A 26662-nucleotide genomic window follows, 5' to 3' on the forward strand; every position below is an offset into this window, starting at 1 on the left:
CCCCCTATTCAAACCAGAAGTGGTAAAAGTGAACCACTTCCGGTTTTTACGATGAAATCGGTAACAGATTGTGAGATGTGGTTTTCTTCAAAAGTGACCGAAAAAAAATATATTTCATATTAACTCATCTCTCTCTACTAAAACCGGAAGTGCTACAAATCTAATACTAGTTTTTGTTTCAATATTAATTGAGAAAATATCACACTATACAAACCAAACTTCTTTACGTGGTGTACACATGAAACTGCTACTTGTTTTTAAGCAAGGCTGTACATAAACACAAAATGCATGAAGTAAAGACCATCGATATGCGTCATACAACTAGCTTTCAGGGTTCTATAACGTTTTTTTTTTTTTTTTTTTTTTTTTTTTTTGTAAACTAACATGTCACTCGATTTACAAATATTCTCCACGTGTTTATCCATCACATTAAGCTAAATATTAGTCAAACATTGCAATGCAGTGAGGAAGATTCAAGGGAAGCGAGCTAGATGTAAAGAAGGGAAAGGTTAGCCTAGAAGCCTATGAAGGTTAATCCTATGGAATGCACAACAGCTGTCGCTTGGAAACCCTACGAAGTTAATCTCTTCTTATTAAGCGGATGTATGCTATAGCACAACGCGTGTCGTTCAATACCCGAGTGTCTTTCATTCTCTCGTCTCCTCCAAACTATCTATAAACGACGTTCACGAAAGAAAGAACATTAAAAGGAAAAAAGTTAATATGAAAATTCTTCGGGAAAATCCATCTCTCTGCTGTTGTCATGGAATTAACAACCACAAAAATAGGTTGTCAACGTAACGATGGGAAAAAGGAAATATGATAAAACGTTAAACAGGTTTCTGGTATCTTGCAAGCAAATCAAGCATTTGACGACGGGGAATCCATGAGAAGAATTTTAATTAGACCAGAAAATATTATTAGACATGGCACCTGCAAACAACCTCTTCCATTCTACTGTAACTGTATAGAATATCTTGGTAATATATTTGTATGCATTACGCTATACGTATGATTGTTCTATCTCTCTGGTGTGTCGATCAACACCTGCTAAAATATTAATATTTATAACTGAATACAATACTTCTGATGCAGAGGTAAACATTTCAGTATGTAATATAACTAAACTAAAGAACGAAACTTATATTATTATTTTCAAGGAGCTTATTTTATCAAAGATTCTTTATAGACCTATATTTATAACTATCCGTATGTCCGGCTGTTTGGGAGACAAAAAAAGGTCTCAAGATGTACGCAATGATTGATTGATTGATTTTGAGTTTTACGTCCCGTTCAGCAGCGAGGCTATAGGAGACGTGGACCTACTGATTAACGTGGAATCCGAACCACATGAGCTCCCGCCGGGATGTACGCAATGAATCACCATCAAATTTGATCAGGATGAACAGTAAAAAAAATTAGAAATCGAATTCTTTGGTGAAGGCGATATTTAAAACCGGAAGTGGTTGAAATTACGATTTCCTGTTTTTACGTTTTTTCACTATAGAGCAAAAACGGTAATAAAATACCGAGAAGCAATTTCTACAATCGACTAACCGTCTCAAGAAAATATTTTTATTTCCCCTTGTAACTCTGTACTAAAACCGGAAGTGGTAGAAATTCCACTACAACTTTCGGTTCAAATATTGGTCTACATAGAGCAAACACGATAAGAGATAACGAGAAGAGTTCTTTTTTTTTTTAAATCGATTTAGCGTTCTACGAATAGGTACAATGTTCTCTCTCAATCCTCTATTCAACTGGAAGTGTCATAAATCAAACCATTTCCTGTTTTAACGTTAATCGTTATAGAGTAAAAACAGTAACAGATATCGAGAAGCAGTTTTCTGTACTGAATTAAAACATTCAAGGAATATATTCCATCTCTACTCTCTAATCTCTCTACTAAAACCAAAGTTCAGAGAAATCCCACTTTCGGTTTCAATATTAATTTAGAAAGTATCACGCCGTACCAAACAAATGTAACGTATATTGGGAACTATCATTTCAAATGTAATGATTAATTTATATTATACATATATTTTACGTTACATCCCAGCCCACAGTCCGTGTAAATTTTAAAAATTGTCAAAATGATCCGATCACATTAAATCAGGCACAACAAACTATATCACTATTACCTTTATTCTCCAAAACTCCATTAATTATACCTTTCTTTTTCGGTTGTCATAACAACGTTTTAAACAAGTACCGTAACTATCTGCTGTTATGATAACTATAAATGCAGAGTATACCTAGAAAACCAACATATACTTTAGTATTGAGATTAAATCTTATTTCTTTCTATTTAGAATCATATATATATATATATATATATATATATATATATATATATATATATATATATATATATATATATATATATATATATATATATATATTCTCTTTTACACGACATATTGTGTACTTTTATGCACCGTTGCCCAAAACCAAGATATAAAAATAGAAGAAACTACAAAATAGATATACAATATCGTTGTGCAAACTCCTTCACCTGGTTTACACGTGTAATTAATACTTGTATTATTTTTCTAACCTAACGCAACACTTTCAGACTTATAAGTAGTGTGTGTCTCACAGTAGAAAAAAATTAAACAACAATTAATAAAACTTGCTACTTAACAGTGTACATTTTTCATATGCACTACACATAACTATAAATAAATAAATAATATATTGCAGAACAATATAAATTATTAACTGTTCAGGTTGGAAATGAACGGTATGCTTTTCAACGCCATAAAAATGTAATTTTGTCCAGTATGACATGATCTATCGTTTGATACATGTCTTATCTTTGGACATTACAGTTAAACAAAAATTCAATTTAACTGTAATGTCCAAAGATAAGACATGTATCAAACATGTCCAAAATTTCGAAAGTTTGAAATTTTACCGTGGCACCCCTTAAATTTGTTCCCCCCTTGCAAATAGATAATACATGCAAAATTTCAAATCAATAGCTCAATATTTAGAGGTTGCGCAATCGACTTAAAGTTTGACAGAATTAGTGCTTTATTTTCGCTGTGTTGACAATGGGATACATTCTGGTTTTGTGCATTTATTCTCCTGTATCCAGTTCATGTAATTATTTATTACAAATCAACAATGTAGGAGATATTATTCCAACAATGATCAACAAACGCTATCTTATCATTCCCTTTGGTGCATTTTGTATTTATCATGCCATTAGAAACAATTTTAACTTTACAAATTTTAAACAATATCCACTGCAATAACGAATTTGTTAGTGAGGCATTTAGTGGCATATGCCGCACCCGGAGCTATTCACCATGCCAAGTGGATGGCAAAGGAACTCTCTGCATTCAAAATATGCCTTTTTAGAGGCCAATTCAACCTTACTCATCAGAAGAAAAAGGGTTGATTACTTTTTAGTACATTCCTTGATAAAATTTATGTGAAATCGTGTTTCTTATCACCAGTTGCAGCATCTGCTCCAAGAAATGATCTCGAGTTCCTGAAAATCCTTTTTAAATATAAAACAGAAAATACAGCTGTTTATAAAACTCAGGGAAAAAATGGGGACATCTCTGGTACTTGAACGAAGATCTCATTGGATGGCGTTTTTCGACAACGAACTGTCCGCAGAAACAAAGGAAGATTTTTTTTTAACGAACACAGATACCAGTAATGATGAGCCTGCAAAAGGCCTGCATATACCTTGAAATGCTCTTGTTTCACTACAGGATGAAAAGATCGTGAATTTGGTAACGAAGAACGTGACGTAGTTTTTTGAACATCTGAGTACTCGAACAACATTTCTTGCACAACATACGGAGACATGGAAATCCAACACTGACTACTTACCTGGATATGAAGTATAAAGGTAACCAAGGAACATACCGCTTTCTGTCGCTTTCTCGCCCACCACCTTCGAACATCGATATGACACCTAAGACGTATCCAGAAGATCAAAAATAGTCACCATCAGCATCGATGAACTTCTGCCAACGTACTGGAAAGCCATGAATTCCCTCGCGGTAGAACTTGCTGGGTCGTGAAGCGAGGAAGGTATCAAGTGCATTTTGCACCTCTGCTAGGGATTTGAAATGGCGTTCTCTAAAGTGATTGTCCAAGGAAAGGAGCAGGTGATAATCGGACGGTGCAATGTCCGGGGAGTATGGCGAATGCAATAGTGTTTCCCATCCAAGGCGTAGTATGGTGTTCCGGTTCATCCTAGCCACGTGGGGCTTAGCGTTGTCCTGTAAAAGGAGGACCCGCTTGCGATTCAGAAGTGCTGGCTCCAGGATATTGAGTTCTTCTTGAGCACTTCTCAACTGCTGACAGTACACAGTTGTATTGATGCTCTGACCAGCTGGTAGCAGTTCCCGATGCACGATGCCGCGAAAAGTACACCAAAGACACAGGAGGATCTCCGTCTGGTGCAGTGCTGGTTTAGGCTGTTTTGGACCCGGTTCATCGGATGCTAATCAATGATGACGGCGCCGTGGAGCTTCGTATAGGACCCACTTCTCATCACATGTCAACACCCTGTCGAGAAATTTCTCTTTCCTCAGACGAGACAAAGAAACACAGCTGTCTGCGCGCGTTGCCTTCTGGCTCGGAGTCAAATCATATGAGAATTATCGAACCAACTTGTAGTGCTTCCCAAGTTAATGGAGGTGATGCCAAATGGTTTCTCCACTCCCAGTTCCTCACATACCTGGCCACTGTTTGCCTCTAATTGCTGCTTGAAGATCTTAGTTTTGTGCATGTGTTTGTATTCTGGTACGTGGTGGGTCTTCGAATGTTTCGTCACCGTCCTTAAACTTGTTAAATCACCGCTACGCTGTTCACGTAGTCACGACCCCCTCATCAAAGACCTGGCATTTCTTCCGCCCCGCTACAGCCTGTTTGTCTCCAGTATAAACTCGTACATCATACACGCCCTTATGACGCTTTGTGGAGGTCCCATGTTAACTCTGTTCTTACGCACGTTCACGATGTAATTGAACTACCGCAACCAGGTATTATGTTGGATATACACACACCAACAACTGACCTTTGCCTTACTATCTCCATACACATTCAAGTGACGGTGTGAGGGCCAATGGAACACAGACGCCACAAAAAGCGACCGAACTTTCTTGGTTACCTTTAAAGTTAAAAACCACGCAGAACGTGAAGTTGGCCTCATACACAAGTATAACGGTATTATGACAAAGGACGAGGAAAAGAAACAGTACATATTTCAAGTTGTTGTGGAACATAGGAACCAATATCCATACTGTTCAAACAATATCTTATGTAAGTAAACTAAACATGTAAAAGTGAAGTGTAAAATAGAGTAAACAAATAAACTTAACAAAGTTATGCAAATACAATCAACAATAATGCGCTTTTATGTATAATTGTGTAATATGCATATAATAATGTGTATAACAAACTATATAACAATATATATGTATAAGAACGTGTATATACCTATAGTATTCAAAACTTCAATCGGCTTGCGCAACCATTAAAACTTGTTCTAAAAATTTAAAATTTTACCAGTGTATCTATTTTCAGTCATGTAATAAATACTAGGGGTGCCACAGGTGAAATTCGAAAAAAAATATTTTTCCCTAATTTTTGAACCACCCTTTTATATTATATATATTATATATATAAGGTGGTACTTCATTAACTCTATTTTCGTACTACTTAGAGGCGCACTCACGCAGGTGTCCACTGGGTCTGGACCTCCCTCCAATACTTCGTAATTGAAACATACAATTGTACACTTCCCTTTGTTTAGCTGAAAATGATTGATGTAACAAAGATTTAATCTTACATTTCATCTATACTCTTTCTTTTCTTCATTTGTACTTAATTTCTTCTGAGAAAACATGTGGCAATGCTTATCAACATCTTATCGCCTTTTTAGATATAGAACACAACTCTTCAATACAACATAGACGTAGTGCCTTATAGTATTGGACTCTTCCCAACAAGGATTTCTGGGTGCACGCCTGGTGTTAGCAGCATCATAATGAAAAGCTTAATTAGTAAATACTTCAGTATCTTAATAAGAGGCCTTGTTATTGTATATCAAATTTTAAATTTACAGAAGAAAAGTTTCATTTTTCTGATTTTCTCGAAAATTACGCATAAGGATTTATACTTACTGATATCATACTGCTCAGCACAATGACGTCAACCAATTAAATTATATCTAACCTTTGGAGCTTTTTAAAACGTTAACCTATAATAATACAGTAGAATTAATTCGTCACATACAACTCAACAGTACCTCCGTTAACGTCTTATTCCCGATGTTATTATTACAACATTTATTACGTCACGCCATCACACACACACTACGTGAGCCACTTGGGGTGTCCAAAATGGGAAGTAGGCTTCCCCTATGGTTTAGTGGCTAGCACTTGCTTTTGATGCATGGGGTCCTTGATTCGATTCCCTGCGGGATAACCTTGAAATTTGAACATATCATGGTGGTTCAAATTTCACTGTAAACTGCAGGTGAACGTCTCATATAGTCTTGGTACTGAAAGGGACACTAAACTCTAACCCAACCAACCACACATGAAGGACTATCCTACCAGTGATCTATTGGTTTAGTGAATTTACGAGCCAGAACCCTCCCTCGAGAAGACATTTAGACAAGATAAGATTTAGCCCTATTTTCTGGCCTCGTGGCTAGCACACGCGCCTTTGGTGCACAGGGTTCCAGATTCGACTCCACGTGTGAGAGCCTTGAAACTTGAACGTATTACGAGAGAGTACGCTCACTCAGAGGTAGAGAACTTACCTCTGGTGAGTGGGGTCCATGGGTTTTCTCGAAGTACTCTTGCTTCCTCCCAGAAATACATTGCACCAATCCTTCCATCATCATTCACTTGCCTTAATTGTCCTCTCACTTAGCCTAAAGGGCATAAACATGGGTCTTTAAACTGGAATATTTCATTTTTTGATCTATTACACTGGTTCAAATTCCACCTTAAACTATACATCCATGTCTCATATAGCCTCGGTGATGAAAGAAACAAACTCCAATCTGACCAACCAAGCAACCAAATAGTGGTCGTATCTGTAGCTCCAGACAACGAAAACTTCACTAAATAGAATGAAGTTGAAGCTAATGATTTTTGTTCGAAAAGAGTAAAGGAGTAACTTTCAACTGGCCGAAGTATGACGTAAGAGCGAGATTTTGCAATCTGAACATGTAGAGAGAAATGCAGAGAAGAAAGGAAGAGGTGGAATGAGAAGAGGATAAGCAAGTGTGGCAGTGTACGCGTACGGAAAATCAATCTATTCGGAGAAGTATATCAGCAAAACCATTGCAAAACTATTAATGTTCTTGCTTGCCTGTCACCTTACGTCAGGTTACCTGCCAATTACTTCCTCCTATCCGTATCGTTTATCGAGAATGCGAACAGTAAGTTGTGACGTCACAAACCATTCAGTCAGGTTATGGTCATTTTTCCTAACCCTCCCTCACCCTCAATTGACGCCCCTCACCCTCCCTCACACTCACCCTCTATTGACGTCCTCACACTCACCCTCAATTACTTTATCACCCTCACCCTCAATACTAAAATGAGGATGAGGTGAGGGTGAGGGCGGCCCTGAGGGCAAAATGAGGGAGGATGACCAACTCTGGTTTGGAAGTCTAAAAGTACGTATATAGCCAAAAGCAGGAAATACCTTTTTATTTGATAATTAAATATAAAGTTATTTATTGTGTCTTATAGCTTTGTACTTTTCTTATATATATATTTTCCTCTTACTTAGAAGAAGAAATAAAGCTTTTTCTTATTTACAATTTCAGAATGAATGAATATATGAATATTTATTAGTTTCTCTTCTGAACGAATATATTTAAAAAAAAAAAACATTATTTCCTGAGAATTTTTAGTATTTTTAATGGGTTACTTTCGTTAAACTTTGAAATTTTCGGTAGCCAAAAACTTGAAGTAGATATTTTTATATATTTCGTAATTATTATTTCTATAAAATGAAAATATATAAATATAGAAAAATAATAAAGCTATGAGAAACATCTTGTCCTCGCTATTGAAAAGCGTATGAAACTGATGGAATATTGATATGACGATTTTCTGTGAACGACGATTAATTCTAAGAAAAAAAAAAACTACATTACATTTTCTAACATATTTTCCAGAAATGAAGAATTGCAAGATAATTAATTTTATGAACCCTTACCCTCACTCTCAATTGACGCCCTCACCCTCACCTCCCTCACACTCACCCTCAACTGACACCCTCACCCTCCCTTACTCATCCTCCATTGACGCCCTCACACTCACCCTCCCTCATACTTACCCTCCATTGACGCCCTCACACTCACCCTCCATTGACGCCTTCACACTCACACTCAATTACTTTATCGCCCTCACCCTCAACTACTAAAATGAGGGTGAGGGCGGCCCTCATGAGGGCAAAATGAGGATGGATGACCATTTCTGGTCAGGTATGACTGAAATGAAGATACAGCAGTCCTTCCGTCATTATTTCATCAAACGTTTATACAAATAAATTAAACGTTACAAACTGAAGTGTACGTAAAGTCACTCATAGGCAATTGAATCTTTAACAGAATATGATCTTTCCACCACATTCACAAAAATAAATAAATAAATAAATAAAATAATAATAATAATAATAATAATAATAATAATAATAATAATATTGTGTTTCTGTTTTTGTACTTTCCAAGAAGCAACTAAAGCATTCACTGTATTCTCTGTTGCACAACATTTGCGTCCTTTCCTCTTCCTATTTTTTTTCTGTCTTTCTTGTGCTGTGTGAAAGAAGCACGTGTCACTGAAATTCTTCTGGAGATCTCCCACGCGCCAGACCCATTTGTTTTCTTATCTTCTGAGCTGAGGACTTTATTTCGTCGCTACGGACTGTTGCTTGAGTGAGGGTGAATGTAAGGCTGCATGGAATGCAATGGTCAACAGGCAGGCAAAGGCAGGTTGCTGCTATGTATAGTATACGCAGCATTTACTAACTTTTTATCCTCCTCCTCATACTTTTCAACACATAAATACAAGAATAGCTAACACAAAACAACACATATGTCCTTGTCTTTTGCCAATGGAACAGCGCCGCCAAGAATAGACATCTCGTGGTAGCTTCTGCGACGAGTAATATATACTCTGTTATTTGGTGAAGTGGCTTTAACCTTGTCTGTCTCGCAATTCAGAGGCTCCGAGTTAGAATCTGGACGTAACATGCTTCTAAGTAACATTATAAAGAAGGAAGGATATTCTTCTGAGAAAGGCAATCTTGTAATGCTGAAACGTTACACAAGTCAGAGCCACCGTGCGGCCACTGTGTTTCAATAATATAGCACTTATTTCTAATGTATGAGGTTCTAGGTTTGATCCCAGCTCCCGTCAAGTGGGCTTTAAGGTGAAACACACACACACATTATATATATATATATATATATATATATATATATATATATATATATATATATATATTACTATTCTGTATCAGTTCCAAATTACACTGGAAATAACTATGTTAATGATACAAAAACAAATGACTTTTACAGAATCAATTGAGAAATTCAAAATTGAAGAAATAGGTTGAGCAATGTTAGAAACAATAATTGTTTTCCACTTCTTGAATAGCTTGAATATTTTGTACTGAGTAAAATGTTTAAAATTCAGAGTTGAATAATTCTGTATACGAAACACGTACTGGATATATTATTATGTAAACATAAATTTGTTGTTATATTTTCTGTAATATATGTGCCTCACATCAGAATTTAAAGAAAGTCGGTAGTGAGAGGGCAAAGCTGCCCTTGCTGATTTGACTTCCCGCTTGTTGAACACTGGAGCCGCCACTGATTGTAAGATGAAAATATCATCAAGCTAAAATAGTCTGACTTCTCTACAATACTACTCTGCATACTAGACAAAAAACTTGAAATAACCCATTTATTATTACTAAATGACGTCACAGTATTAGAAATGTACAAATTTTGGGGGTCACCACGCAAGTGAGACCGACGGGGCAATTGAAGATGAAAACGGAACAATTATGGTGCAAATTACATACTTTCGTAACTAAGGATTAAAAACCATTGTCGGAGATACATATTTTTTTTTAAAAAAAGAAAGAAAAATTTCCATTTTAAACAGAAAATACATTTTTTATTCTAAAAAAAAAAAAAGAAGAAGAGCACGTCGTAGAAGGTTGCATCTAGTCCATAGACAGTTATAATAGGTATTAGTAGGTTTGATAGGTTATCACAAGAGCAGCACGGACTCAGCTTGGACCGTAGGGCTGTGCAATATCCGGTTTTACATATCGAAATATTGAAAAATATCCAATATTGATCGCTATATTGATGAGCTCAGGCTTCAATCTTCATACAAGTCGTAGGTAGAATTATTGTTAAATTGTGTAAGTATTAGGTAATTCCAGTAATCATCGCTTGCTGCAGGAGTTCCCAACTATTCTTGGTCATGCCCTACTTAAGACACTAAAATTATTACATTCCTCCTAATATCCGCTGTGCACTGTTTCTTGCTAGCACTGACACTACTCATTTCATTCACAGGTTCTGTGAATGAAATAAATAAATATGAAAAAAAAAATTAGTTCTATATAAAAAACTAAAAAAATAATCAGCAATAAAGAAACCCACAAAATACTTAACACGGAAAAAATAAAATCAAAATTGTATTTTTTCAAAATCCGGTGTTGTTCTTACTAGTACGGTATATTTTCAAAAACAACTGAAATATTACTAAAGCGGTCATTCATTAGAACATACTACAAGTGGCGGAAGCATAAATCTTGCTATCCTGAATACTTCCTATAAAAAGAAACAATAACAACTAATTACATGAAGTGGCACTTCAAAGTCTCAGATCAACTTGATCTTATGGAAGAGAAAAAACCTCTGTGATGCAAGGAACCGCAACGTAATACCAAGGAAAGGTCAAACGTAACAACACCGCCTCGTAGTAGTCGATATCTGCATCAAGCAAAAAGTACGAAGAAAAAGACAAAATGTTCCTGGGAGACTCGGGTTCGATCCCTGGCGGGAGCTCATGTAGTTCGGATTCCACGTTAATCAGTAGGTCCCCATCTCATATAGCCTCGCTGCTGAAAGGGAGGTTAAAAGCTCAAAATCAACTCGACACAAAATGTTCCTGTTTTCGAATGAAGTGATGCAAAGTAGATGGAACAAATGTTGAAAATAAATTCGAAAGAAAACTACCATATTACCGATAGGAAAGGGGAAATGGCACACTGAATTATATTGTTATTATTAGTGTTTTTTTTTTATTTACAGTACCTATAGCAGAGAGCCATGGTGGATGGGGAAATGTTTCTCGTTCCAATGTGACTCTTAGATACATCCAGTCTCTTTTAAAGTGAGTACAGTAAACAACTTGGGGAAGTAAAGGGGCCGGAGTATGGTGTTTGACTACATTAAGTCCACGACTTACGAAGTCAAGAACTCTATCTACACACACACACACACATGGCTCTTGTGGGCCTTTAAAGTTTGTCCCGCAAGAGAGGTGACCCTCACTTCATCTTCTGACTGTATAGTGTAGTCGCAATTACATATATATATATATATATATATATATATATATATATATATATATATATTGTAATATCCTATGTGATGTTGTAAACAAACAATTCCACGCATCAGTGTTCACAAACACCACCACGTGGTTCGGCAAGAGGATCTCCCACCAGATGGATCTAGTCATATGCAGACGACGGCTTCTGGCCCCTCCCACGGAGCAGAAGACGACATCGGAGCAACAGCGCCACCGCCACCCAAGGAACCCTATAAATTGGATGGACGAAGGCAATTCGACACCAGTTTTCTGGTGACCCTCCTCTAGTCTGCTAAGGGACTTTTGGAGTAACCTAACCCCAGGCCTCTAGTCTGCTAGGGACTACGCCTATCCTATCTCCTGGCTTAGCCTGCTACGGGGCTCTGTGGAGATCCTGTCTGCGACCTTACGGTCAAAGACTACCTATCTCTAACCTTTTATATTAGAGAGATTGTTTTGTATAGTATTCTGTAAAAATACTTTTATAGTGGAAGCTTTTATAATAAAACTGGTAGTGGGAGTCGATTCCGGACGCTCTTTTTATTAAATGTTCTACCCACAAAACCTATATGAGACAAAGTTTTACAATATATTCTGAATTTCTTAAATACTTCAGCAGATTCCAAATTATCTAACAAAGCATTAGTATTGAAATGACGAAAAACCCTAGAAAAATAGCTCACCTAGGAATCCAACTCGGAACCTTTCGATTGACGTGCAAAGACATGTTTATTTAGGGTTATCATATGCCAGACCTTTAAATGTATTTATTTATTTATTTAGAAAAACAAATAATACACATCTTTTGCAAATTATCTTGGATTTCCAAAATATGTTATTAATTTTAAATATATTGAAATTATATTTTCACAAAAGTATTTTTATTAGTTGACAAATCTCTTAATGGCATAGCAAGAAAATAATAATTTACACACCTAAACTTCTATAATAGCAATGACAGAAATCTTAAGATCCTCTCTTCTGTGTTTACAGCTTGATGCGTTACATTTCTTTAGATACTGAACATTGAAATAATAATTATTCACAAGTATATATATATGTGTGTGTGTAAAATACGAACATCAAAGTTGAAACAGTTGTCTGTACGCTCCAAAAAGAGAACATTTCCCCATTTTCTTAAAAAAGCTGCACGGATAAGGACAAAAAGAAAAGAAAAAGAGGATATGTACCAGTAAAAGATATCTGGAAACCCTACATATGCATCATGTATGGAAAAGAAAAAGAATAAATGACAGTGCTAAAATGTATATACAACATAGAATCCATCCAGCAATGGATCGGTATTTGTTGATAATGATATGTATGCGTTTCAAATATAAATTACCCTAATCACTACGCTTATACCTTGTTCTGAGATATCACATACGTAACCCTATAGCTGTAAGAATTTAAAAACAAAGATAATTAAACTAAAATTTACTTGCACCTGGTATAACTGGGTAAAATTTATTTTTATGTCTAGGTATAACATACGGTTTTGTGAACTCGAAATATTTCAAGAATTGGTGAGAACCGTCTGAATAGCACTACTGCCTTTAAGTAATCGTCGTATATATGTACTGCCTTACTGCAATCGTTACTTTTGAACAGAATATCGGAAGTGAAGAAAACCACAGAAGAACGAAACATAATCACAGTTCGTGTTGCAGGCTAATTCATTTCATCTCAACGCCTTCCCGTCTATGTCTAACGTACTATCTAGTTTCGATTTCCGTTCCATACACCTGTAGCACACGCTAGTCTCTCCCCTCCCTTCTCCTCATTCCTCACAGTTTCCCTACAGACCACGCTTCTGAATTATTTCTACCAAACACGTCACCGAGAAAGAGAGAGAAAAAAAATATATATATATACCTCGAATGAAGCCAGCATATCCCATGAGATAGCTCGCAATAAACAATTTCGCCATACGAATGCGCGCAATCAACAAAGCAAATAGAAATATATTGTTTTAGTACAGCGTTTGAGGGAAGAGGGAAAACAGGAAGTTGTAAAAGGGGTGGCACCGAAACAATCAGTGATCCCCACTGGAACTTCATGAAACATTTCTATAGTTGGTGATTGAACAACTATAAATAAATATATAAATAAGGCTTATTTTTAACATACAGACACAAAGTTTCTTGTCACATGCAGAAATGATAGCGAAGGGTGAAGAGGAGGCAACTAACCCAACACTTCCCATCTATGTCTAATGTACTATCTAAAGCCTGTGACAAACATCTTGGCATTTCAGCTAAACGAATAAAATGCAAGCTCTGGCGCGACGTTGCCGAGTGGTAAATGGGTGTGGCTATGGTTAAGCAGACAAAATACAGCGCGATCAGGTGACACGGGATAGACGTGGCTGTATACAAAATAAACGTGGAAATACCTCTGGCCTCTCATTTGCTAGCAGCATTTAAAGGGAACTTGGAGTGCCGCCTTCAAATGGCAATATGTTTGTCACGCCGTTTAGTTAAAACAAGTTCCGTACACAAAATTACATCAAAGGGGAGGAAAGTTCAAGTTTCCAAGTTCATATATTTTTCATGATTTTTGTATACACATACATTTATCTACATATGGTAAATGTATATTTTCATAATATTTTGTTGACGGGGATGAAAACCCGGAATCCTCTCTGCGTACGCCACTAATTAAAACAATAAAAGAAAGAAAATTGAAAATAGTTTCAACGAAATGTTTGCGAGTTACAACGAAAATAATTTATCTCTATGTACAGTCTTGTTCAAAAAATCTTGGTCGTCCACCCTACTCTAGAAGAACATATTCTGGCAACCGTGCATAGGAAATTTTAACATTTGGGCTCTATATAAAGACGTCAATTGGTTAAGGAAGATCCACGTTCGTTTGATTTAATTCCAACAATAGGTATGAATGCAGGGCTCTTCAAAGAGAGATAGGTGGCCAGGTTTTATTATAGCTATTTTGCTTGCTTGTTAACTATGTACACATCAGCGGGAAATCAAACACGGAATTCCCTTAAATTAGTTAGACATTATTATTTCCACATATAGAACTACAGTGAACTGCGAGTAGTGAAAGTTGCCCAAGTAACTGGCAAGGACCATGAAGTAAATTTGGAAGGACCATGCTATGTGTGTTTTGTTTTAAATCTTGTTTCTCGCAGACAATTTAACAGGATTGCCAACTTTCCCATAATATATTAGAGCCTCTATATTTTGCATTAAAAAAAAAAAACTTTCTCCCGCATTCTGAATCTATTTAATCAATATTGGAAATGACTGATTTTTCAATTTAACAAATATTGAAAATGAGTGCTTCGAGCAGCAGCAAAAAATTATTCGAATAACGAATATTCAAAAATGAACATTCGAATAACAATAGAAAAGTTGTTCGCATAGCGAATATTGAAAAGTAATATTTCAAATAACAGCAGAAAATGAATATTTTGAACAGCAGAAAAAATATTCTAATAATGAATATTAAAAACGAATATTCGAGCAGAAAAATATTCGAAAAATGAATATTTAAAATGATTATTTCGACCAACAGTAAAAAATATTCGAATAAAGAATACTGAAATTGAATATCTCGAATATGAGCAGAAAAATATTCGAATAGCGAATATTGAAAAAGAATATTTCAAATAACAGACATATTATTTGAATAACGAATACTGAAATTGAATATTTTGAATAACAACAGAAAAAGATTCTAATAACGAATACTGAAAAATGAATATTTCGAACAGCAAAAATAAATCGAATAATCAATATTGAAAACGAATATTCGAATAACAAAAAATATTCGAAAAATGAATATTTCGAACAGCAGAAAAATTACACCAATAATTTTTATAACACAAGTACAGAGTACTGAAGAGAAGATAATCAAAAATATATTTAACTAGCACCATATCCCCAAAAAGTAGTAGAGGCTTGTATATTATTTCTCAAGTACTTCTTCGGGACGATGGCACGTCTTTAGACAGGGAAAATGTCTTGAAGAAAGAAAGAAAAAGGAGCAAGAAGTCATGAAGCATCAGTTCTATTAACATAATTACTTGCATTCACATTAACCTGAGTTTGACATTAGGCACAAGTCTCCATTACCATATTATAAACGTTAAACAATTATAGTTTTAATGAAGTACTTGTGCTGTATTCTAATATGAGCACGAATCTCCTTCCTACTTCTTCACTATATCTGCACATGTCCTGCAAGTAAAGGACAGTAGGACTCTCCAAGGGAGTGAATAATATATACAAACATATAAACGTAACATTTTAATATATAGATGTTGGGATGAGTCTGTGGGCAACTTGGAGAAGCGATACGTAATATCAAATGGATTTTTTTTTTTTAAATTATAAATTGACACCCTAGTACGCGTCATTGCGGCTCTACAGACATTTGAATTTGATAGCATGCAGCAGGCTTTTCCATTCAGATTAAAGCAAAGCGCCTGCAATGTCTGTCAACATGCTATACGTAGCTCTACTACTGGTTGCCGAACGTAAGGATATCAATAGCAATATCCTAGCTAACAATATTAAATCTTATGGACTCAAAACGACCCTTAACAATTGAATAAAGTGAAAATAAGATGAAATATTTTAGTTTAACGTTCCACGTTATGCCCTTTTTTTAGGCTAACGGAGATGATGATTAAGGCAAGTGAATGATGATGGAAGAAGTGGTAGGATGAGAAAGTGGGAGGAAAAGGAGTACTCCGAGAAAACCCACGGCCAAGAATCGAACCAGAGACTTGACGCACCAGAGATAAACGCTCTACTACTGAGTCAAAATTTATCCTAACATCTGAATAGATAAGGCGTTTTTTTTTTTGTGTTAAATCTATAGAAAATTTGGAATCGACCAGAGAAAACGGCACGTTTCTAGAGCCTGTAGTTTTCAAGATCTCATTGTCGAAAGGAATTAACCACAAACATATAAACGTTAACATTTTAATATAATTTGATTTTCCTAGATGCGAAAAGTCAATGCAGACGAGATATCTTGAAGCACGTGTGCCTCTAATGATTTTTATTAGGCGTCACTTCTAAATCAATGTCAAATGCCAGTTGTCTTGAGACTTTATTACACACCATCCATAAGAGCGGTTTATATGTTGTTCTGAATAACACTTTTAGAAAAGAGAAGCAGCAAGAGAAGAGGATAAACAATCTTTATTCTTCATACATGTCTCTACAAGATAACTTCGTTACACAAGTCAAACATTCCAGAAATTCTTACATAACAACAGATATGTATACAGTGAGACGAGAAGAGCAAATAAAATGGATGGAGAATATCTTGCTCTTGGCAACTAAAGCGAAGTGGATAGTATGAGTAACACACAAAGACAACTTTTCATGGTTGCCAACTTAATTAAATGTAAACTTTAAAATACACATTTTAAAAAAGGGCAGTAAAAAAACACAAGCATTCCTAAAACAATTAATTCCGGAATAGAGTTTCCTAAAGTTTACGTATAATTGCATTTATGCTATGATTCACTTCCCAAGTTAGAGATGGTTTAACTTATTAAGGTATGTATTGGCATATTTTAAAAAGTCTTGAACTGAGCGCACATTTTTTTAACGTGTTGACTACAGCAGTCTTTCCCAATTGATAGTCCGCGGGCTCCTAAGTGTTCGTGGCATCATTTACATCTCATAATTTGTAAAATATATTAATAATAGAATTAATTGTTGCTAATATTGTTACGTACTTCCCAACTACTGTTACGTACTCCTACTAGGAAGACAACATGTGTTCTTTCAAACAAAGAAACTAAAATGATAATAAAATAAAAATTGGTGCAACTATGTCTAACTTATGTGAGAAAATAAATAGGCACATTTTTCTATATTATACATGCATAAACTGGTTGAATTAATAAGCATTTTTTTGAGTCAATTAAAATTTATAAAAGGATGGGATCCATAGGTTATCTTAAAAATAAAAAGGGGGTCCGCAACTGTGAAATAACTGGGAACCAGTGGACCACAGTATGTGGACCACCATTGTAGTATTTGCTTATTTCTATCCAAAATGACACAGTATCTTCTGTGTTCTCCCATTGTGAATTACCGATAATACGTCACTTTTGAACAATCTTGTAAATTTATTAAATGATATTTTAAATGACCAAATTGTATTTTTGATGTCAAAATTACATTTTAAAAATAAGTCTTTAGATTTTTCGCTAGGAGCTATTTTTTTTTTATTTTGTCGCTAGAACATGAGAAGTCATTAGATCTAGCGACAAAGTTGCTAAATTGGTAACACTGCAAGTAAATCATGGTTAGTTACTACTGTGTCCGCTAGTGGCATATTTTCGCGATGTAACAGTATTGCAAATTGATGTGACATTTTAAAGACGAGAGCTATCGATTTCTTGGCAATTACTTGTTTTAAATTTAAGAGAGAACGTTAAACAAACCCAAAAATTACGAGGCAATTCTGAAACCCGAAAAATTACTCGGGACGCTGGAACGTAGGCCCAATCCCTTAAAAATCGGGATGTATACGTTTAGGGAGTCAGCAGAGTTTCAATACTGCAGTATATCAATTTATACAACACACTTTTGACAGTTCAAAAACCAGCTGAGAATCTTCCAAGAACATTTTTAGCATTTTAGTATTTAGATTTCTGGGCGTTCGGCATCTATTGCCATTTAGCCCGTGACGTATGAGGGATGACGTCCCTTGGCGAGCACGCTATCCGGGAAAAGGGAAGGAAGGAAGCGGCCTGGGACTTATAAGTTAGGTACCAGGCATTTTCCTGGTATGAATGAGAAAAACCCAGGAAAACCTCATTCAGGATGACTGTCCTGAACAAGGTTTTTACATTTTTTCGACCGAGTGCACCCACCAGGAATCGAACCCGGGACCGCTCGCACCGAAACTCCAAGAGCATTGCCTGAACAACCTTTTTTTTTTTTTAAAAAAAAAAAAAAGAACTTTGTTGTCTACGGCAAAATGCTTATAGGAGATTTGTCTCTTATGACCAGAGGAAGAATAATTGCATTCGGGAAGCTGGAATGCCTAAAATGAAGTTGCTCGAGATATGAGCCTGAATATTAAAACAGTAAGACATTGAATTGAACGTTTCAAAGCAGAAGGGGAACAGGGATTACAAACTAAAGCGAAACTGAGTAGACCGCAGTGACAACGGAAGATTTAAATGTATATTATTGAAGCCAATGCAGCAAACCCGTTCACTGCTGCAAACCTGAAAACAACTTTAGGTCTCGAACAGTGGCGAGACTTGAGGGGAGACAGCGTCTACCCTTTAGAATTTTATACGTATTAAGCCATTAAACCTAAATTACTAACTTAAAATTTTGTAATTTAAAGATTCTGAACTTAAAATCTATAATTTATTCTGATTTTATTTTATTTTTATTTATTATTATTCTTTTTTTACTGGGATGAAATTAGATACTTTTCTAGAACATGCTTCCACATGAAAGACAGAAAGCAAAGCGTCTCGCGAAATCTTGAATATCATTCCTCTGCTAGATCCATTTCCCTTGCATGAACCTATATAAGCGTAGGAGAAACAACCATGTGAGAAATCCAAGACTTGCGCTCTGTAGTAGTACCTGCGAAAAGACGATTGCCGTTCTGTCTACGTTTACAGGTCTGCCTATCTTGTTTATTTAAAGCTGGATTTGTAAGTGACAGAAACAGACCGCTATTTTTTCTTATTTGTTTTATTTTAAACCATCTTTCGAGCTCCCTCTATAAAATATTAAATTGTTATAACGTACCCTTGAAGAACATTAGCATATATAGTATTTTGTCCCTACGTGTCACCAACATCAGAATTAAAAAGAGAAGACTCCCCTAAAGAAAAGTTGAGATGTATTGGCAATTCTATCACTTTTATGTTTTTCGCGAGAGTGACAAGTACTTTTACATGTCCCGGTAAAGCCCCCCCCCCCTGAGACCCCGGGGTTCGAATTAAAAGGTTCGTCATGGTCTGAGGCCTACACCAAGATACCCGTGACCAAATTTTGGTAACTCGGTCCATTCGTCTGGTCCCCAGGCCGCACACAGACACAAAGACAAACAGACACACAAACGAACTCTATTTTATTTATATTAGATTCTTTGCTCAGTAATCGTACAGATGAAAGATTTGAAAAATATAAAAATTTGGTCATTGTAGAACTAATAAATTATACAAAATTTAAAAATGAAATGAAATCTTTGAGTTTTACGTCCCACGATTATGCCGGTTAGGCTAAAGGAGACTGTGATTATGAGAAATGAATAAAATAGTGGAATGAAGAAAGTGGGAGGAAACAGGAGAACCCCAAGGAAACCCACGCACATGGTGTTTGTCCACCACGTATACAAAATTTAGTATGTATCAAACTCTTCCATAGGGCAAACTGAATGACTTGATATCCACCTGTCTGTCTGTCCAGTTTTTTAGAGCACGCTTCGCCACTGGCCTCGAATGCAGTTCAGGACATGTAACTATACTCATATTATTTGTTCTGCTTTGCAGGTAAAACTAACAGATGCACATATACATGCTCACTTAGAATTCGCGAGGAAGCAAGCACATCAACAAGCAACAAGACTTCCGGAATCGTGTAATCGGGAGTGATGAGAAAGTGTTTAGTTTATACGAAGGAGGAAACTTGTTAAAACGTGCTACGATATGTTGTTTTACGAAGGCAAATGCTCAAAATGGAGGGCTCAAAACTGAAAAATTCGCAATATATCATCTCTCTATGACTTACGGTTCCCCAGGTATGGCTTCTTAAATCTCCCTAAATCGGAACTTTTTTTTTTTTTTTTTTTTTTTTTTTACCAATATCTGGGAAACGGTAAGAGACGCGAAAAATTCCATCTACTTTCTGGGATAGTTTTTGATGCTCTATCGAATGGAGGGCTCGAAACTGAAAAGTTGCAAACAAACAAACACAAACACACACACACACACACACAAACAAACAAACAAACAAACAAACACACACACACACACACACACACACAAAGAGAGAAGAGAGAGAGAGGCATAGACAATTCAGTTACGAACTTTTTAAGTTCGTTGATGAAGTACCATCCATATTCAGTATCTAGAGAACGGGTATGCAAGCGAGCTGAGGTGAACGGGAAGCGTTCTGTCTTCGAATTCCAAGGCCCCCAAACTTGAAACTCACAACCAGTCATCTCAATTAACGTTTTCCTAGGGACTTTCTCAGTTCCATTAGGCGAATGTTGGGAATGTATCCTCCGTACGTAAGTACGTAACATTTGATCGACTTTAAAAAAATCCATGTTTTGTTGTTGTCTCCAGTAGCTTTACAATCCCATATTGTTATTAAATAATAGAATCATATCATTTCACATGACTTCAAATAGGAATACAAAGGTCTTACCTTTTAGATCTTCTATGATACCCAAAAGGCAATTCAGAGATAAGAACTAACATGTAAATACAATTTAATTCAATGTGCTGATTAAGTGTCTTTCAAATGAAATACAGAATAAGCGCTCTCATGGGGAGATGTGTGATGACTGACATAACTTAACGATTAAATTTATTCTTATGCACTGTGAATGACTTCAACTGCACATCCTCAATTATTTTTAATTGTCTTTGTGATGCAGACAAATAACTAGAACAAGCATGTTCAGTCTTCGACCAAAAAAAACCTAATCACCGACTTCTTTTTGAAGCACTTCGCATTTTCATCTTTGAATGGAAGTAAATAAACAATTGTGAATCTTGTTCGGTCAAAAGAGATCCTATTTTCAAGCTAGTGTATCAAAATTACTTCCCTATGGTTGTGTAAATAATGGCCTTTTAAGAACAGATGAATGATCACATACACACATAACACAATAAAGAACAGTTTAGTACAAAATAAAATTAAATGAAATCTAAGTTTTACGTTCCACGGTATTGCCGGCTGGGCTAAAGGAGACCGTGATAATGAAAAATGAAAGAAATGGTGGAATGAAGAAAGTGGGACAAAACCGGAGAACCCCGAGAAAACCCACGCACACAGTGTTTGTTCACCACAAAGCTCACTTAACGCAAGCTGGGATCGAACCAAGGACCCCATGCACCAGAGGTGAAGCTCTACCACTGAGCCACACAGTTTAACACAATATAAAATCCAACCGTTAACTTCAGTTTCTGCGGCGATAAACCTTCGGTTTCCTTAAGCCATAGTAGCTAGTACATGTAAATATTTTACTGTAACTGAACAAACAGCATATCAACTAAAAACGTAGATAGTTTTGTGGATTTCTTTTCTAATGGGGAATATTAAAAGAAAATTTTCCCTAACATAATCAAGAGCTACTACATTGAAAAACAAACAAACAAAATAATCATGCCTATATTTTCGTGATACGTCTTTAATTAACAGTAGCAGAATTTTCTAAATAAATCTAATTGACTGATACAAAACATATTGATAAAAGTGTTCTTTACAATTGGGTTCTCTACAGATTGGAGGAAAAAAAAAAAAAAACTTACAGAAAAGATAAAAATGAGTAAAATAAATCCTACCAATAGGAAGAAGAAATAACGTGGTTTTGAAGTGGTAAAATATAAACTTTATTTATGATAAGAAAATGTTTAACTAAACTTTTAAGTTATCAAAAGCAGCCAATTCAAACAAACATTTCCCTCTCCTTCTCTCTCACTTTTTTTTTTTTTTAATAATTCAACTTTTAAGTTGCGCCTTTATAAACGGTAGATAGGATCTACCAAGCAGCTGTATTTACATTGCTTATTTATAAATACTTTCGCAAAGAAGCGTCGGTCGTCCTGGTTATTCCACTATAACACCTTCCCCTATTCACACGGCTTAACAGAATTATCAGTTAAGGGTGACCGTACCACAAACTAGTACCTTTCCATGAAAAGTAAATGTAATTAGTAATCCAATGCCGTTCTAACGAATTTTTGATTGGTTAATTCATTAATTGCAATTTAACGTTCTATTCAGCATCGAAGCTATAATGAGACGGGTTCTACTGTTTTAACTGGGATCGCGCCGAATCACTACTCAAGTTTACATTGATGGTAAGTATTCTCACGGGAACCGAAGCTGAAACCATCTACATCTTTCGAGATAAGTTATTTGTTAACTGATTTGTTAAATGTTTTTATTATTTTTTTCCTGTAGCTGAAGTACCCGACATTGTGCGTGAATTAAAAAAAAAAAAAATGAGACAGATTGAGACTGAGACTGAGAGAGAGAGAGAAACTCTAATAGCATAGTGCTTGCTTACAGTTACCTAGAAGTATGTCACGCTAACCGCGTGGTTTCGGCTTTATATATAAATCCAATTCTAATTCTAAACGGGCTAAGGTCCCTTCCATACAGTTATCCAGAAGTACGCCAAGCCAACGATATAGCTTTAGCTTTAGATGTAACTCTAATTCTAAATAGCCTATAGTTTCTTCCCTACAGTTACGTACAATAGATGCCAAGCCAATAGATGGTGTGGCTTCAGCTTCAGATAGAATTCTAATTGTAAATAACCTACGATTTCTTCCCTATAGTCAAGGGGTAAAAGTGGGCCTGAAAAGGTAGGGGGACGGTAGGTAGCGGCATGACGTCACGCCGTCCCCCTGTCTATGTCTATCTTTGCCCATTGTAGTTCTTTTTTTAGAAATTTGGGGGACGCCTTACCCATTTTTAGGAGGTGGGGTACGGAGTCCCCCCGCACTTTTACCCCTGCCTACAGTTGCCTAGAAGTACATCCCCTATGCCAAACCAACAGTATGGCTTCAGATTACGTCGTAATTCTACATAATAACCTATTATTTCTTCCTTACTGGAACCTACAAGCAAATCCCGTGTGCCAAGCCAAGGGTATGGCACGGTTTCTTTCCTACTGTTATCTAGAAGTAGACTACCTATGCCAAACCAACAGTATGGCTTTAGCTTAAGTTATAATTCTAATTATAAATAACCTAAAGTTTCTTCCCTACTGTTACCTAGAAGTAAACCCTCTATGCTGAGTCAAGTGTATGGCTTCAGCTTTTGATATAATTCTATGGCCTACGATCTCTTACCTACAGTTACGTAGAAGTATATTAAGCTAATGGTGTGAATTTGTATAGTGGACATACAATACAAACCTATATTCCGCTTTATACTGTATTTTACACACATCATCATCATCGGTATTGCCAGTCACTTGCCGTTACTGAGAAACGTGTTCATGAATTATGGTCCTCAACCAACCTCTTCGTCTTGTCTTGATATAAGAATTATTACTTTTAAAACCGGCCATCAATTGTGGCCTTTTCAACCTCTTAATCTTTTTCCTTCCTCCATACAGTTTATCATGTCCCTTAGACTACAGTGAATTCTGAATGTTCCAACCAGTTTCCTTTCCTCTTTTTAATTACTTTCAAAAATTCTTCTCCTAAAAGGGTTCAAAAGTGGTTAAAGGGGTACATTAATTCATTCATTCTAATGAAATAAAATGAAGATTCGTCAGCTTATTGTGCAGTGATTCAAGTAGGTAAAAAAAAAAAAAAAAAAAAAAAAAAAAAAAAAAAAAAAAACTAATGCTGGCCAGACAAGTACCATCTGCTTCTCTTATTCCGAAGTGCTAATTTGTCTTCTCTCGGATGTGAGCAAAGAATCTTCCCCACTTTTAAAACACGCTCAAACTAGGCAGAGGGTGTCGCCGGTACGAGTCACTCAACACTTTTTCACCCCTGCTATATATAAGTACGCGGACGTCACTTACTATCCCTCACCTCACTAAAAAAAAAAAAAAAAAGAGAGAGATGATATGATTGATACATGCTATTCGCCTAATTGCTGAACTTCTCACATCACTCCTTCTAATCCCCCTTCCTTATTCTGAAAAGTTCTCTCATGTGACTCCACACCACTTGAAAATATTAGTCCATTGGTTTCAATGCATGATCGGTGTGTACAAGAAACAAAGAAAATGCTGATTTTTTTAAATTGTTCTTTATGAGAAATGAATGAGTCATTAGGTGACTCATTCATACCACCTACCATTACCACTACGCACAAATCGATCTATAAAATGAAAAAAAAAAAAAGTTTTCCATTCCTTTACACTTTTCATTACCATTCTATAGTACATAATCTCGGTTAAACTAAAATTCGAGCAGCTCCAACTTATTCTGAATTGAAAACGAAAATAAAAAATCCTGTAATTGTAATAAAATGTCACATTACACAAGACCGCGAGAAAGCAGTTGGTTTTGGCAAGACATCTTCCTGCAAGTTGGATGATCTGGGTTCGCATTCCTCTGAGTTGGGAAACTTTACTCGTTCTACCCTAGTTAAAATGCGGCTCTGGCGTTGACCCAGTCTCTTATAATGAGGAACCTGAGGAAGAGGCCGTACTAATTATATTACTTCCATAGTGCCAAATTCAAGAAAGTATGGAATCTTTTAACCTCTACACCAGTGATAGAACAGGTCATGAAGTTCATCATGATGCACCAGTCCCATGATCCGGAAAGACACGGAAACGACTAATCGTCGCTGGGAATTCAAGACACTGTCACTTGGAATTCGAAACTGGAACTCCGTTCGCCAAAGGTGCTCATGCTACGGGGGAAGGCAGAGAAAAACGTTGTGCATAAGATCCTACATATTACTTCATTTAACAATGATATTCAGCATTCCCTGGTTTTTGAAACGCCTCTCCCCCAAGAAAACATTCTGAAGTCAATACTGCATTTGGGTCATTCAGCTCTCTCCTCACCTCGAAACACATAAAAGATAATCACTATACAACTGCATGGCGTCACCACCACCTTTGCTCCACCAGATAATGCAGTTAGCATATCTACTTCCATTGTTTCTGTGTGTGTCTTTATTGACAGGAATTGGAACCTTTTTGGATACAATGAAGCACAAACAAGTGATACAATAATTTTATATTTTCGAATTTATACTGCCTTGCATAGCGCTTCCGCTTTCTCCCAACCGGAGGGCCGCGGTGGCTCATTGGTAGAGCGTTCACCTCTGGTGCTTGGGGTCCCGGGTTCGCTCCCAGTCCCCGCCGAGTGGACTTTGTGGTGGACACATACCGTGTGCGTGGGTTTTCTCGGGGTTCTCCCGTTTCCTCCCACTTTCTTCATTCCACCATTTCATTCATTATTCATCATCACCGTCTCCTTTAGCCTAACCGGCATAACCGTGGGACGTAAAACTCAAAGATTCCATTCTCCCAACCGGGGAAGATTGCTATTATTTAACGCTAATGGTTGATCTGGATAAAAATTAAACTAGTACTCTGAAATCTAAATGAAACAGGTTGATACCTAAAATAGTCAAATGATGCACTTCAAATAGTCAAATGATGCTGCATAAAATAGTATGCAACAAATAAGAATAAGAGTCAAATGGCTAAAGAAGCTTTAAATTTCCATGGGGCAATTTCGGAAGATTTCCAAAGAAGATGACTTTCAATAAAAGAAAGGTGCTACGAAAATATTGGTAACCCACGTTAAGCACATTCGGAGAAACGCCCCGGGCAAAATTTCGTAGCTCGGGAGAATACTTTCTTCCTGGGCCAACTCTGAAACAGGAGCGTCTTTTTTTCTTGGGGGGAGGAAGAAGTGTAATTTGAATTGACTGCACTTTCTTGAGTGCTTTTCCTTTTTTTTTTAACATATTCATCTGAACAAATTACTTGAAAGTTTCAAGAGGATGAAGGTCGTCGCAGAGAGGATTGAGCTCCTCTGACCACTCCCTAGTTATATGCCTGTTCTGAAATATCACCAAATGGAGATACCAGCTTTACATATAAATTCAAGTAGTGGTTAGGAAGCCACTTTAGGCTTAAGTCTCGTCTCGGTGTTGTTAAGCTCCCGATCAATCGAACACTAACACAGCAGGGTGATCCCGCGTAGCGTAGTCACTAACACTCTCGCTTTTGGTCCGAGAAGTCCCGGGTTCGATTGCCGGTGGAGACACTCGGTCGAAAAGGTGTAAAAGATTATTTTAAGCTAGCCAACCTGAGTGAGGTTTTCTTGGGTTTTTCTTACACCAGGCAAATGTCGGTAT

General features: G+C 36.4%; 1 protein-coding gene across 3 annotated transcripts in view; it reads right to left on the reverse strand.

The window, feature by feature from the left end:
* The window catches only part of spri (Src homology 2 domain-containing protein sprint), a 946527-nt gene that overhangs the window by 432060 nt on the left and 487805 nt on the right, over positions 1-26662 (reverse strand). The gene's annotated exons all lie outside the window — the stretch shown is intronic.

Source organism: Thermobia domestica, chromosome 9 (genome assembly GCF_964235325.1).
Source record: "Thermobia domestica chromosome 9, izTheDome1.hap1.1, whole genome shotgun sequence".
NCBI classification, from domain to species: Eukaryota; Metazoa; Arthropoda; class Insecta; order Zygentoma; family Lepismatidae; genus Thermobia; species Thermobia domestica.